The sequence below is a fragment of the Lontra canadensis genome, unplaced genomic scaffold (genome assembly GCF_010015895.1).
Source record: "Lontra canadensis isolate GAN:19392208 unplaced genomic scaffold, GSC_riverotter_1.0 scaffold2, whole genome shotgun sequence".
NCBI classification, from domain to species: Eukaryota; Metazoa; Chordata; class Mammalia; order Carnivora; family Mustelidae; genus Lontra; species Lontra canadensis.
Window position 1 is genome coordinate 18,850,329 of NW_022630996.1, and position 14,465 is coordinate 18,864,793.

Below are 14,465 nucleotides of genomic sequence, written 5' to 3' on the forward strand. Positions count from 1 at the left end.
GGATAGATTGGATAGCTAGGCAATCAATATTTTTTTGACTATCCAATGGCATATTAAATCCAAGTTAAATGATCTCTTATTTTGGAGATTATCGTAAGACATTACATATATAGCTTCTGGGAACAAGTTGTGAAAAAGAAATAAATTTAAATTTAAATTTAAATTTAAAAGAAATTAATTTAATTAGATGTTCTTTTGAATCATAGAGAATTTTTCTGTAGGTGTGTTTGAGCATGTATATTTAGACAGTGTGTAATAACATATACAATTTATACCTTTTGCTCTGTTTTAAGCGATTTTCTCAGTCACTCAAATACCTTTCTTTACAGTAAATATCAGTCAGAGATGTTGAATATCCCTAATAGTTTATGAACACAGGATATATATACCGCGTGCTGACAGTATACTCATATGCCACTTTGATCTTGGAGCTCTCATTTGTAGTTGTGTTATTTTGTAAAAAAGGAAGAAAAGAGGGTAGGAAGAAAAGTGAGAAATGGTACTGAGGGAGAGAAGGAAGGAAAAGACAGAAAACCAGAGTACACATGCTCACCTAAGAGTATGTCTACTTCTTTTCAAACATTAAGCTGAAACTTTTTAAATAGTAAATATACTAAATGTAAATACTAATTGTGAAATGAATACACTATTTCTAAAAAGAACTCAAAAGTATTCTTATCTCTCTTTCCTTAAAAGGAAGACACATGACCAGTAGAATAAAGGAATATTTACAAGAAAACAATCATTTGGAATCATTTGGAATACAGGAAAGACAAGAAAAATACACCTCCTCTTTCCATTTATTATAAAAAAAATCCTTTATGAACCTCATCTCATTTGGGGGATAAAACACAAAGAAATACAGGCCTCACAAATACCTCTCCAGTACAAAAGTACAGTTTAATAGTTTTAGTTATACAAGTAACTAAATTTTTAGAAAGACTCTACTGTGCACTACTAAGTAAACTTTACAAATGAAATGACATGAAATTACTGCATGGTAAGATAAACATAAGGAAAATAAACTCATTTTGTGAAAAATTGGAAAGTAAGAATGGGAGATTTTTATTCGAAAGTAAAGTTGTGAAAAACGAGAGTATACATTTCAGATCAAAAAAAAATTCCTTAGAGATTCAAGTTTACAATCTACAAAGCAGACAGTTGAAACAACAACATAAAGGATAACTTGAGAGATCCTTTAAGAAAAAAGATGATCTTATGAGAGAAAAGATTACAAGTACTGAGAAAAGAGAGCAGAATAGACAGAAAATGAATGTGTCTGTTGAAGATGTAACATGAAAGCAAGACTTAACTCTGTAGCTAAAGAAACTGCTTTGGGGATAAAATAATAAGATCAAGTTTCTATCCATGTGGACATTATGTGTTAGTGGCATCAACTGACAAACCGTGAACTACCATTCAGTCTCCAATAGGCTTATGCCCAGGTCCCCATTGAGCATACAAGATGGACATCTGAATCATAAGTGTGAATATTGGATGACAGTTCCCATGGAGAAGAGATACAAAATACTGGAGAAAAAGCAGGATTTAGATAGGTTGAGCTGAATGTGAGGAAGTGAATGTATAAACTTTGAAAACTATAAAAATCACCTTATTTAATGGTAAACAGTGGTATCATATTTGCATTAATTTTTATGTTGAGAGAATTCAAAATATCCTGAAATCCATGATTTAATTTCTGAAAGCTGTGACATTCTTCACAAACTCTGTATGTTTCAGTTTTGTGTAAAGAAAGTGACATTTCAAAACTCTGAAAATGTGCTTTTTTTTTTTTAAGAATTTTGCAATGGATATTTTTTGTTTTATCCATGTAATGGAGTTTCTGTATTTAAAGAACTGTAAGTGCTCAACTGATCATTGAAAATTCACCACTATAGCAATATTTAGTTTTGGGACATGTAAACATCACAATATCTAAAACAAACAAAAAAATTGAGTTGGGACTTCTGTTGGCTAGAATCATAATTAGAGAAAGAAATTCCATATACCAGAAAATATCAAATTGACTTATCATTAGGAAATAATTTGTATTTTTTTGTGTTTAGCATGATATCAATGCCATTTGTAATCCTCTGTGCCAGAGTATCTTTGTTTAAATACTTTGTTCTGCTAATTTTTTGTTCTGGTAACTGGAAAATTTGTGTATTAACCTCTCTGTGCTTCAAGTTTGAGTATTTAAGAGTTGTGAGTGCTGACTAGAGCAGTATAAGATTGTTAGATTAAAGATGGCTGTGTATCTTCCTCTCCTTAAAAGGTGAAATCTATTTTCTCTCTTTAAGATTCTGCAGTGTCCTGAAATCTCCTTGATCCATAGGATGTCGCAAAAGTGATGTTGTGTTACTTTTGAACTTGGGCTTTGAAGTTTCTTCTGTTTTGGGGGCACCTGGCTGGCTCAGTCTGTAGAGCATGTGACTCGATCTCAGGATTGTGAGTTTGACCCCCACGTTGGGTGTAGAGATGACTTATAAATCTTTAAGAAAAAAAATATTCTACTTTCACATGCTTGGGTTATGTCTTATTAGTACATAGTCTCGGTACAATTGGAAGTTCAAACCATAAGTAGAAGGCTGGTGAACAGTGGGGAATCAAAGTGCTCGGTTCCAGAGCCTCCACTGAACTTTCAGGCAACAGCCACTACCTAGTGCTAACCATATGAGAAAGTGATCTTGGATATTGCAGCTAAATTGAACATCCAGACAACTGTAGTCACAGCTGACACCCACTGCATGGAGCAGAAGAACCACCCAGCTAGACCCAATCAACTCACAGAACCATGAAAAAGAATAGATTGTTTTGTCAGAGGGTGGTTCATTACATATCAATAAACTTTGAACAGTGTCTGCCCCCTGGTAGGGTCTCATAAACTTGGAACTATTATTATGTTAAAATACGAGGTTTAGGGGCACCTGGGTGGCTCAGTGGGTTAAAGCCTCTGCGTTCATCTCAGGTCATGATCCCAGAGTCCTGGGATCGAGCCCCATGTCGGGCTGTCTGGTGGGGAGCCTGCTTCCCTTCCTTTCTCTCTGCCTGCCTCTCTGCCTACTTGTGATCTCTGTCAAAAAAAAAAAAAAAAAAAAATACGAGGTTTAGGTTCCATTCTATTCTAAGCCCTCTGTAGAGTTCATGACACCTGATAATTCTACATAAGCAATAAAGTCCTATGGCCATGGAATAATTAAGGAATAGGGCCATATTTCAATAGTTGTTTTTCTTCCACTGAATCGCCCTCTTGCATATCTACCTTTCTATGTTTGCAAATCCCTCCCAAGATTTTAGATCATTGGTGTCTTTCTGTCCTGTAGACGTGATTATGTTCTTTTAACTTAGCTTATAGTTCCCAGTGCTATTAAGAGGACTTACCACATATTTTGCCTCCGATTCTAGTTACTTTTATTTTACTTGCTTTATTATCATTTTAAGGGAAATGACTTGCAGTTTTCCTTGAAATTAAAAGTTTTTTAGAGACATTTTAAGTTCACAGCAAAATTGAGGGGAAGGTAAAGAGATTTCCCACCTATCCTTTGCCCAGACACATATTATGTCACTTTTATTGCTTTTTATAGGGACTAGCATGGATTAGTGGTCAATACCTTCCCTTGCCTATCTTTCTTATACACATCAATTATTCTTAATGTCTGATTTGAGGATAATTTAATTTATCTTTACTCATTTTCTTGTCCTCTGGCTGCTATTTTAGATTCCTAAAGTGTGCTATTATGGAGAACAATGAGTCTATAGTTAAGACACAAGATTTCTATCCCAGACATTAGCTGACCATAGCTTTTAAGTCAAGTAACTTCTCTGGATAAAGGTTTCCCAACTATAAAGTGAGGGGTCAAACTGGATAATTTTTAATAACTCAGCTAAATAATTTTATCTCTTATATTTAGTGAAAGCGAAGTGACTATTTAAGTAATCATCTTAGTAATGAACCAAAAGTGGAAAACCAACAAGATAACTTATATTTTTCATAAATAAAAGGGAGGGAAGTTTAATTATCATATAATTTCCTATATTTTACTTTTTAGTTATAGCTAAATGCTACCTATAGAGATAATTTCTCACTATCTGTTATGTTTATGTTTTGCTTAGGAATGAACTCCCTATTTCTTAAAATAATTCATATATATATGTACGCACACATATATAAATTGTGTAGTTCTCTCCCAACAATGACCCAATATTCCTTTCCAAGACCGTATCTTTAATGACTATCAGGAATCCCTTTTCCAATACATATTAATCCCAGGATAATTTAAATATGACAATGGAAGTACAGTAAAATTCAGAAGATTATTTGGACAGTAGGAAAGATAATGATTATGCTCTCACAAGCCTCTTAATTTTACTTTCCTCCAATCATCACGTTGAACTCAAAGACATGCAGTTGGTATTATATTGTTGTTTGGTGACTTTGTCTTATGTTTTGGTATTCAGACTTTGCACACCTTCATCTTTGAAGAAGACTTTGCCAAAAGTTTACTGAGCAGGTGACTGGGTGCTGTAGAATTTGTGATGGGCACAATGAAGTCAATTTAAAGCACTCTATTGATTAAACAAACAGATACTCATCATTCACCAAATATTGGTCATCCAAATTACCTTGAAGGTTGGACTTTGATAAAGGGTGTAAAACAAGATTTCTGCTTTTTTATTTGTTTTTATTTGTTTTTAAAGATTTTTATTTATAAGAGTGAGTGAGAGAAAATAAGCGGGGGGGGGGGGCGGACAGCAGAGACTGAGGGAGAAGCAGGCACCACACTGAGCATGGAGATCCATGAAGGGCTTGATCCCAGGACCTTGAGATCATGACCTGTGTGGAAGGCAGATACTTAATTGACTGAGCCACCCAGGTACCCCAGTTTCTGCTTTTATTTTAAAATGTATAAACATCAGGCATTTATATGTTAATTAGTTCTCATCACTATACGGTAAATGCATTTGAAATTACTTTATCTGCAAATGACTTATGCCTAAACTTTAATAGAAAATATTGTCATTCATATTTACAAATTGCACATAAGTGTTCACATTTTTCAAATATGAGGATATTAATTTATTCTTGTCCTCCCAAAAAATATTAAAAATATAAAGCTTGCCAAATCTATATAACACAGATCTAAAATATTTACCTACCCACACACATGCCATGTTAACTCTTTAAAAATACTTAGCAGTTAATATTAAGCTAATTCTGATGTCTGGATATTTTTCTCAGATTTAATAGGTCACATATAGGGTACAAATATTCTATGTGCAGATTTAAGAAATGTTTCTTAGTAAGAGTGAACTCTGTTTAAATAACCACCTAAAGTTCAGTTTAATTTACTTAAAATTCTTACTAATATATCCTTATTGAATGCCTCTTAATGTTATCACTTAGCAAAGGTGAGTCTAAACTTGGGTCAATCGTGTCTCCTCATGAAGTGTTTGGTTTTATCTGGAGACATTTTTGATCATCATGTTTGTGCGGCTGCTACTGGCATCTAGCAATGAAAGAGTCAGGCATGCTATTAAACTCTCTATAATATATAGGAAAATGCCCAGAACAAACAATTATTCAAACCCAAATGTCAATATGGCCAGCCAGGTTTGTGAAATCCTTATTTGGCATTATAAAAAGGAAAATGTTCTTTGAGGGCTGAGGGAAGCTATTTTTCTCTCTTTTTATTTAGTTATCAAAGTGATACACTTTTATACCGTAACAGTGCATTTCAAAATATGACACAGATCAATTACGCAGCATCAGAAAATGTGCTATTTACAAGTTAGTAAATAAAAATCTAGTATTTTAATATTGGGGATTTTCTTTTTTAACATTGGTTAAAATAATCCAATTGAAATATTAAAATTGGCTTGATGATACTTCTTAGCCATCAAAAAAAAAAATGAAATCTTGCCATTTGCAACAATGTGGATGGAACTAGAGGGTATTATGCTAAGCTAAATAAGTCAGAGAAAGACAATCACCATATGATTTCACTCATACGTGAAATTTAAGAAACAAAACAGGATTGTAGGGGAAGAGAGGAAAAAATAAAACAAGATGAAACCAGAGAAGGAGACAAACCATAAGAGACTCTAAGTCATAGGAAACAAACTGAGGGTTGCTGGAGGGGAGGGGTTGGAAGGATGGGGTAACTAGGTGATGGGCATTAAGGAGGATATGTGATGTAATGAGCACTGGGTATTATATAAGACTGATGAATCACTGAACTCTACCTCTGAAACTAATAATACATTCTATGTTAATAATCGAGTTTAAATTTTTAAAAATTGGTTTAATAAGATTTTCCTAATAAAAATTCCCCATGTTGGGGCACCTGGGTTGTTCAGTAGGTTAAGCATCTGCCTTAGGCTCAGATCATGATCCTGGAGTCCTGGGATTGAGCCCTAAATGGGGCTCCCTGCTCTGCGGGGAGTCTGGTTCTCCCTCTCCCTCTCCCCCTACCCCACTCCACTCATTCTTTCTCTCATTCTCTCAAATAAATAAAATCTTTTAAAAAAAAATTCCCCATTTGTTTTCATCAAATATTTTTCTCCCTTTCTCCAAACTATTTTTTAAATGTGCATAACTAGTATTATTTTACTCCTGGGCTATACTCACTAACTGGTAAAGTAAAATGCTTAAAGAGAGAGCTTTAAAAACTGAGCAAATCATTTATAAGAAGAAGTAAGCAGATCAAAGGGATAATAAGTATAATATAGAATTTACTAAGTGCCATTAATTAATCAAATCATCAATATTTGAGACAGGATAGCCAGATGCTAGAAAACACCTCAAATTCACTAAGAATTACATTTCAAATAAACTTTATAGTCTTTATACTTATGCACATGTTATTATGGATTATCATGCTCTAAGTTGTCCGTACAGAGCAAAGTAAGGCATGCAATAGACATTAAACATAGGATTGAACAAATTAGTTCAAGTTATTATACCTGTGTTCTAATCTTCCTTTGCTCATTAACCTTTAGCACATTTATTTTTTAATTTTATCGAAGAATGATTTTTCCCTTTCAAGAGAAAACTTGACATTACCAGCCAGTGGTCAAAATGACACATCTGTCACTTAGGCTGCCATTTCTAATTCTGCTTTCGAAACCCTGTAGAGTTATGGCTTCAACTGAAGTACACGTTCTTTTCAACATGTAAATTGCACCCTCGTGGACAGCATTCTGTGCGGTCTCACTTGCATGAGTTGATTGTGATCTGTAGCTACAGTGATTTTCACAGAGGTGAAGGTCTTATAATGGGCTTTCAAATGTCAGAACTTAACCTGTGGCGGTGTGTTGTTGACTAATGATCCTGGAAGGAAAAAAAAAGTTAAAAATTGGGGACAAGAGAGCAGTTTTTCACTTGGAAAAAAACAAACAAACAAAAAAAAAAACTTCCACATCTGTGAAATCTGTGATTGATCATAAACCAAATAATATACTTTATGCTTCTCCTTCTTTCTCTTTTAAATTTTTTTTTTTTTTTTTTTTTTAAAGAGATCACAGGTAGGCAGAGAGGCAGGCAGAGAGAGAGGAAGGAAAGCAGGCTCCTCGCTGAGCGGAGAGCCCTATGCGGGGCTCGATCCCAGGACCCTGGGATCATGACCTGAGCCGAAAGCAGAGGCTTTAACCCACTGAGCCACCCAGGGGCCCCCTTCTTTCTCTTTTAAAATTAAAGCATCAGAAACCTATTTCTGACATAGCTAATGTTGCGTATAGATCAGCACTACAGCATCGAGGTAGGTGATCAGCATGCATACCTAAACAGGTTAACTCACTAAGGAAGCTTTCTACACACCAGGAAACTTTACAGATTCTACTGATGGCAGTATTCCTAATTTTCTTGGCTATACAACATTCCAGAGGAAAGGCCCTCTCAAGTCCCGAATGTCGGGTAATTGCTACTTACTTGGACATTTTGGTGTCCTATATATTTTAGTCAGATATTTTCAAGCAGGTTAAATTGTTCTGAAGTTTCTGCTGCAACGAGTTTGTCATCATCAGACTGTTTTACCTGAGTGTAAAGAAATGCCCCAAATCAGAAGATGTCTGTGAAAAATGCTAACGAATGCAAAGCATTTTTTGATTGTTCCCTGGAAACCCCATGTAACAACTTAGCTATGTGGTTTTTATTTTTTCATTTCCTCCATCCTTTTATTATCTTTAGAGGATATATATGTTGACAACAAACAAATAGTGAAAAACCCAGTCTGCTGGGTGGCACTTCAAAGAATCTGATTTTGTAAAGTGAAACACTCCAGAAACTTATTTTCTCTGAGGCACTGTGCTTGTGACTTGAATAATCCATTTCTTACTGACAGTGGTTCATCGAAACAAAACCACTGCCCAGGTAGCTATGTCTGTGTGAGCTGCCTCCCCGGTCCGTGGGACACAGCACTTCTGCGCTTTGTCATACCTCCATTTTGTCAATGGGATATTGACACAGTGACACCTCGTCAATTTGGCAGAGGCATTAAGAGTTTTCGCATGCTCCTGCTTATCTGCTTGGACTTGTGTGACCTATAAAGAGAAAAACCTGCTTTAATTAGCTGCTGCTCCCAGGACACTGTGGAAACACGTGGGAACCCAAACTAGAAGCCTGCATCCAAGATGAAATGCAGCCTACATGAAAGCCACTCAGACCACACACACAGTGTTGGAGGCAATCCATTTGCTGTTTCAAGTTACTGAGTTTGGGAACGGTTCGGTTGTGTGATAACTGGAACAATAGGTGACTAACACGTGCCCTTCAAACCAGTCTGTTTTAAGTATAAAATGTACAATGTCCTAGCAGCTTTGAATTACAAATTTTAAAACTGAATTTATCTTGATTAAATTTACCCTGATAATAAGGAAACTCATTATCATGGAATTCACTTACCATTAATGTACTTAATTTGAAAGAAAATGATGTATCTTATTTATATGCTCTCTAAATTATATGCACTACTAAAGAGTAGGTGTTACCTTCTAAAAGTGTATGTTCAGTCTCACCCAAAAGATCCTAAATTTGAGAGTAGGATTTCTTTTGTCCATAACTAATTACAGGCTTTATAAACAAAATAAATATAACAGATGTTCCTGAACAATTAATTTAAATATATATAAAGGATATTGATCATATAAAATGATCTCCTATTTAAAATTGTAGGGGCACCTGGGTGGCTCAGTCTGTTAAGCACCCGCCTTCAGCCCAGTTCATGATCTCAGGGTCCTGGGATCCAGCCCCACATCAGGCTCCCTGCTTGGTGGAGAGCCTGCTTCTCCCTCTCCCGTTTGTGCCTGCTCACTCACACACGCGCATACTCCCTTCTTGCCAAATAAATATAATCTTTTAAAAAATGAATAAATGTAGATTTTAATAACTTTTTAAAGTTAAATTTTAAAGATAAATATTTACAAGCAGGGACATATTTTAATATGTTACTATTTTTCTCAATAGCTTTGGTTGAATTGCATCATAATCACTAATATACAGGTACAATCATAGTCATATGTAATTACCATATATGTGTGTATATATATGCACACATATCTTGAGTGTTTTGGAAAACTACATGATTTAAATTCAGATCAGCATAATTTGATTAAAAATATTTTTAGAATTATAGCATTTGTAAATAAGCATTTGTTTATCAATGCTGACAAATGCAAATGCATCACTAAATCCTTAAAATTGTATTTCCAAATTTAAACCTTTATTCTTCAATGTTAAACTGCAAATTTGCAGTGGTTTTAGAAATATAAAATTTGTCATTTTGCTAAATTTTTGCTATCTGAGAAAAACATTATTTTTAGAGCTGCATTTTATTTTACAATAAAACATTTGAGCTGTGACTTTAATAGAAGCATTCTTCATATGTGTAATTTGATGTGAACCTATCTTACAGACAAAAATAAACAAGAAACCTGAGATCTAGATGAATGACACATTGGAATAAAACATATATCTACATTGCTTACTCTCCTGGGAGCAAGCAGAAAAGCAATCACAGGTACTTGTCTAGGTTACTTTAATAATATTTTGACCCCAATGAGGAAAAAAATTTTTCTTTTGAGTAATGTGATCTGTAGCAATTATTTACTTCTGTTATCTAAGATGAAAGTCAGAGTCTTATGTACTGTAATAGAAAAAGCTTAGAAAATCTATTTCATGTTCTCAAACAGACAATCCACAGATAATCACAGTTCAGTGTCAGAAATATTACTTTAACCCACATTTCCTATATAATATCTTAGTACTATCAAAAATGATATTCTGTAGCAGTCAGGTCTCCAATGATTGTGGTCAGCTACAGGAAGGAAAATGTGTACATGCATTGTCCAAAAAAAAAAAAAATACAAAGTGAGACTTTGGAAACAATGTTAAACGATTTCAACAAACGTATAATGTTACAAATCAAGTTTAGCTATAAAGAAAGCTGTGCATGTAATGGTTGAAAAAATATTTAAAGATTTTTCTGTTTATCAGAGAAATAAAATATCAGAAATACAAGTAAGTTATTGACAGAAAACAAACACTAAAAACCTTGTGGAATCAAATGTTGAAAAAATCCAAAGTAAAGAGATTAAAAAATGATCAGTTTAAGCTAAGTAAGAATCACTATGAGTTAGGACAGAATAAATTCATTATGAATTAATTAATAAATATATTCCATAGATGGAAACTTTGTTACAATAAATGTTTTAGAACAATTATTTTCTAGGAGGGATGGTTTTATTTTTTCTTGCTAGGTAGAAGGATTTCACTTTCTCTACTATGCAAGATTACATATTAAGAAAGGTATCCTGCTACAAATATATGTACATCCTAACAAATGGAAAAAAAAACTTGTAATTTAAATTAAAAGTTTTATAAAGCAAAGAATGAAGAGAAGAAAGAGAACACAAGAGGAAAAGGAAGAGAAAGCAAGAAAAAGAGGTGGAGGAAAGGAGGAAAAGAAATATAAATTTCTAAATTTAATCTCTTGGTGAACAAAAGTAGCAGTGTCCTTAATTGCACTGACCCTAGAGCCATGCACATAGGAAGTAAACTAAAAGAATTGAAGTTAACAGGTGTACCGGCATACATAGATGTAATCCCAGAAGGAGAACAAGACAAATGCAGGACAATATTTTCAAAGCAAATGAGATTATAAGAATGACTTATTTGATAGCTTTCTTCAAGTCCATTCAACTCCACTCTATTGTGCGAATTCTCTCCTCTTCCACAATTAGTAGTGCACCCCGTTTTGTAATTTATTTGGCAATTAACCAGTCTTTTTAGAATTGCCATTATTCAAATATGTAAGTACTGGAAATACTTGAGTAGTATATGCTGACATTCTCTCAGGAAGTATCTGATATAATTGTTTTTTCCTATGCCTATACCATATATTGTAGGCTGATCATTTATTGACAGAAACTTCTTTGGCATGGGGGAAATAAATTGTGGCCACTATTTTTATGAGATTGTGTTAGTTTGCTAAAGAGAGATGACCAGCATCTTCAAAAATTTTCTACTTGGAATATGGTTTACTATAGCTAATGGAAATATTTAAAGGTTTGTTTTGCTCATCCTTCCATGGAGGATGGCTGCCTCTGCATATGTTCAAAGGAAGGAGCCTCAGGGCCCCTGGGTGGCTCAGTTGTTTAAGTGTTTGCCTTCTGCTCAGGTCATGATCTCTGGGTCCTGGGATTCAGCTCTGCATCAGGCTTCCTGCTCAGCAGATACTCTTCTCTCTCTCTCTCTTTTTCTCTCACAATCACTCATGCTCTTTCTCTCTCTCTCAAATAATAATTATTATTATAAATAATAATTATATAAATTAAAATATAGATAAATAAAATAATAAAATTAAAAATTTAACAAAGGAATAGCCTTGGTAAACTTTCCAAGATGTCTGGAAGAAGAGAAGGAAAGAAATGGCTGAGGGAAATTTCAGTGTGTGGTGTTTGTGTATATGTATGCATATATATATAAACACACAATATCCAATTGGGAGACACTTAAATATGTTCAAACTGATGTTAATGATCTGGTTAATATTTGGGAAAGCAATTGGTGAGAATAACTTGCACTTATTAAGACTGGACTGTGCATAGTGCCTTTCCTCCAAGGAGCATAGCATGGAAGGGGAGTAAAATAGAGTAACTTCACAGTGAAGAAACTGATATACACTACATCAGCCTGGGGTTCAAAATCAGCATCAATATCGGTAAGTCATGTTGATAATAGACATCTGTGATGTGATGTGATGAAAATGACATTTTGACTCTGTGATCTTCGTCCCCCCAAGCCCATAACACCACTTTCATCATGAGAAAAAAACATGAGCCAAATTCCTCTGAGAGACATTCTATAATACACCTGACCTGTACTCCTCAGTACTGTCAAGGTCATTGAAAAGAGCAGTATGAGAAACTGTCATAACAAGAGAAGCCTAAGGAGAAATGATGAGTAAATGTAATGTATTGTGGATATTAAACGGATATTGACATTTCACTTTTTCCTTTTGAGGTAGAACTGACATCAACTGCTAAAAATGAGACTGGAGACAAATTTTATTATAAAGTTGAATTTGAGGACAAGAATGTTTGTGTAATGTAAAATGCTTGACAAATTTAACAAAGTAATAAGCTATCATGGGATAATCTGAAGTTGCTGGCCATAAAAGTAGGGTGCCTGTTGTACTAAATTATGTAGACATGCAGGCCATGGAACAGTCTTGAGACATGTGGGGGGCCATATAAGTTTTGGATCTGTGAGTTGTGTGAGATTAGAATTTAGTGTTTTGCAAGAGTAATACCAAAATGACGGAACCAGAATAAGAGAAGAATGTTTTTAGTCTAACATATATTGCTATCCATCCATATCAACAATGTATATTCCTAAATTCAATGAATGTTATTGAATACTTCTCCATGCATTCAGCAGCACTGAGCTGTAGGTTTATTTTTGATAATTTGCTAATCCTAGGTACCTTAGTCTTTAGTTTGCTTTATCTTGGTTATTGATAAAATAGCCAAGATCTCCATCCCTTCTAAGACCTACTAGTATCTCTTTTTCAAAGTTTTGAGATCTATTATTCAAATTTTGATAAGGTCTCTTCTAAATTTTCCATGTAAATCATAACTGGGATTTTAGGTGATTTGGTGTTCCATCAGCCCTTCCTTAGTCAAATTCATCTGCACTAGAGTATACATTATTCCGAGTGTTTTTGGCATGTGGCTATCATCCTATGTTTTGTTTAGTCATTTTACAGGTAATTTGTCACATCAAAGAAGTGGACTAAAAAAATATCCTACACAAGTTTCTATTTTCCAGATTTCACAATAAAACATTGTTTTGAAAGTTCTGACCAGTGTTATATATTAAGTGTAATTATGAGAAAGTGGGAGATACAGTTATCAAACTTGTACTTGATAACATTTGAATCCAAAAGTTTTATTGGAATTAATTAAAATATTCAGTTAGGTATGAAATAAACCTAAGCACGTTCATAGATTATTGAAAAATTGGTAAGAATAAATTCGTATACCTGGAGGGCCATGGGACATAATCTGTGTGTAAATGGAGTAGTAAATCCCGAGTATTTTGCATAAGCACGTTTCAGAGCAGATGAACCACAGACTTTGTGACAATGTCAAATTTTGTGATCGAAAGCTATAGAACCACTGGGAGTTAATACAAAAATGTTTTAAGATATAATTTGTAGTTCAAGGAAGATTCAGCAGCAAGCATAAAATAGGGTTGTGTCAGATGATAGAGCTTATTGATCATGTTGAAGATTATTAGGAAAAAACTGCTAAGGGGCGCCTTGGTGGCTCAGTGGGTTAAAGCCTCTGCCTTCGGTTCAGGTCATGGTCCCAGGGTCCTGGGATCGAGCCCCGCATCGGACTCTCTGCTCAGCGGGAAGCCTGCTTCTTCCCAGCTTTCTCTGCCTGCTTCTTTGCCTACTTGTGATTTCTACCTGTCAAATAAAGAGAATCTTTAAAAAAAAAAAACTGCTAAAAAACAAAACCCAAAAGATTAATAATGCAGAAAGGCATATTTCTTGGTGGGCACACTGAATACAGTTATATAAATTTTTTTGGAAAATAATCAGGTTTAAGGAAATATTGATGATTTTTGAGAAGTTTTGTAAAAATGCTGGATTCTTCTGGGAATACGTAAACACAAAGTTATTTTTTATTATAGAGTAATCAAGATATAAAAGCAACTGTAATATATTGCAAATAGAGGATAATTAAAATAATTGGATTATCCTCAAACATACAGAGTGATAAATATAACTGAACCAATAAAACATCTTAAAAGTAATGAATGTGCTATTATGTTGAAAGGATTATTCAACAACTGATGATAAGAATTAGGTAATTGTATTTTTTATCTAAACCATTATGAAAATATATTTAAATGGATTTGAAAGTTACATATTAGTTGTGTTTTGTGTTTGGCTCTCACC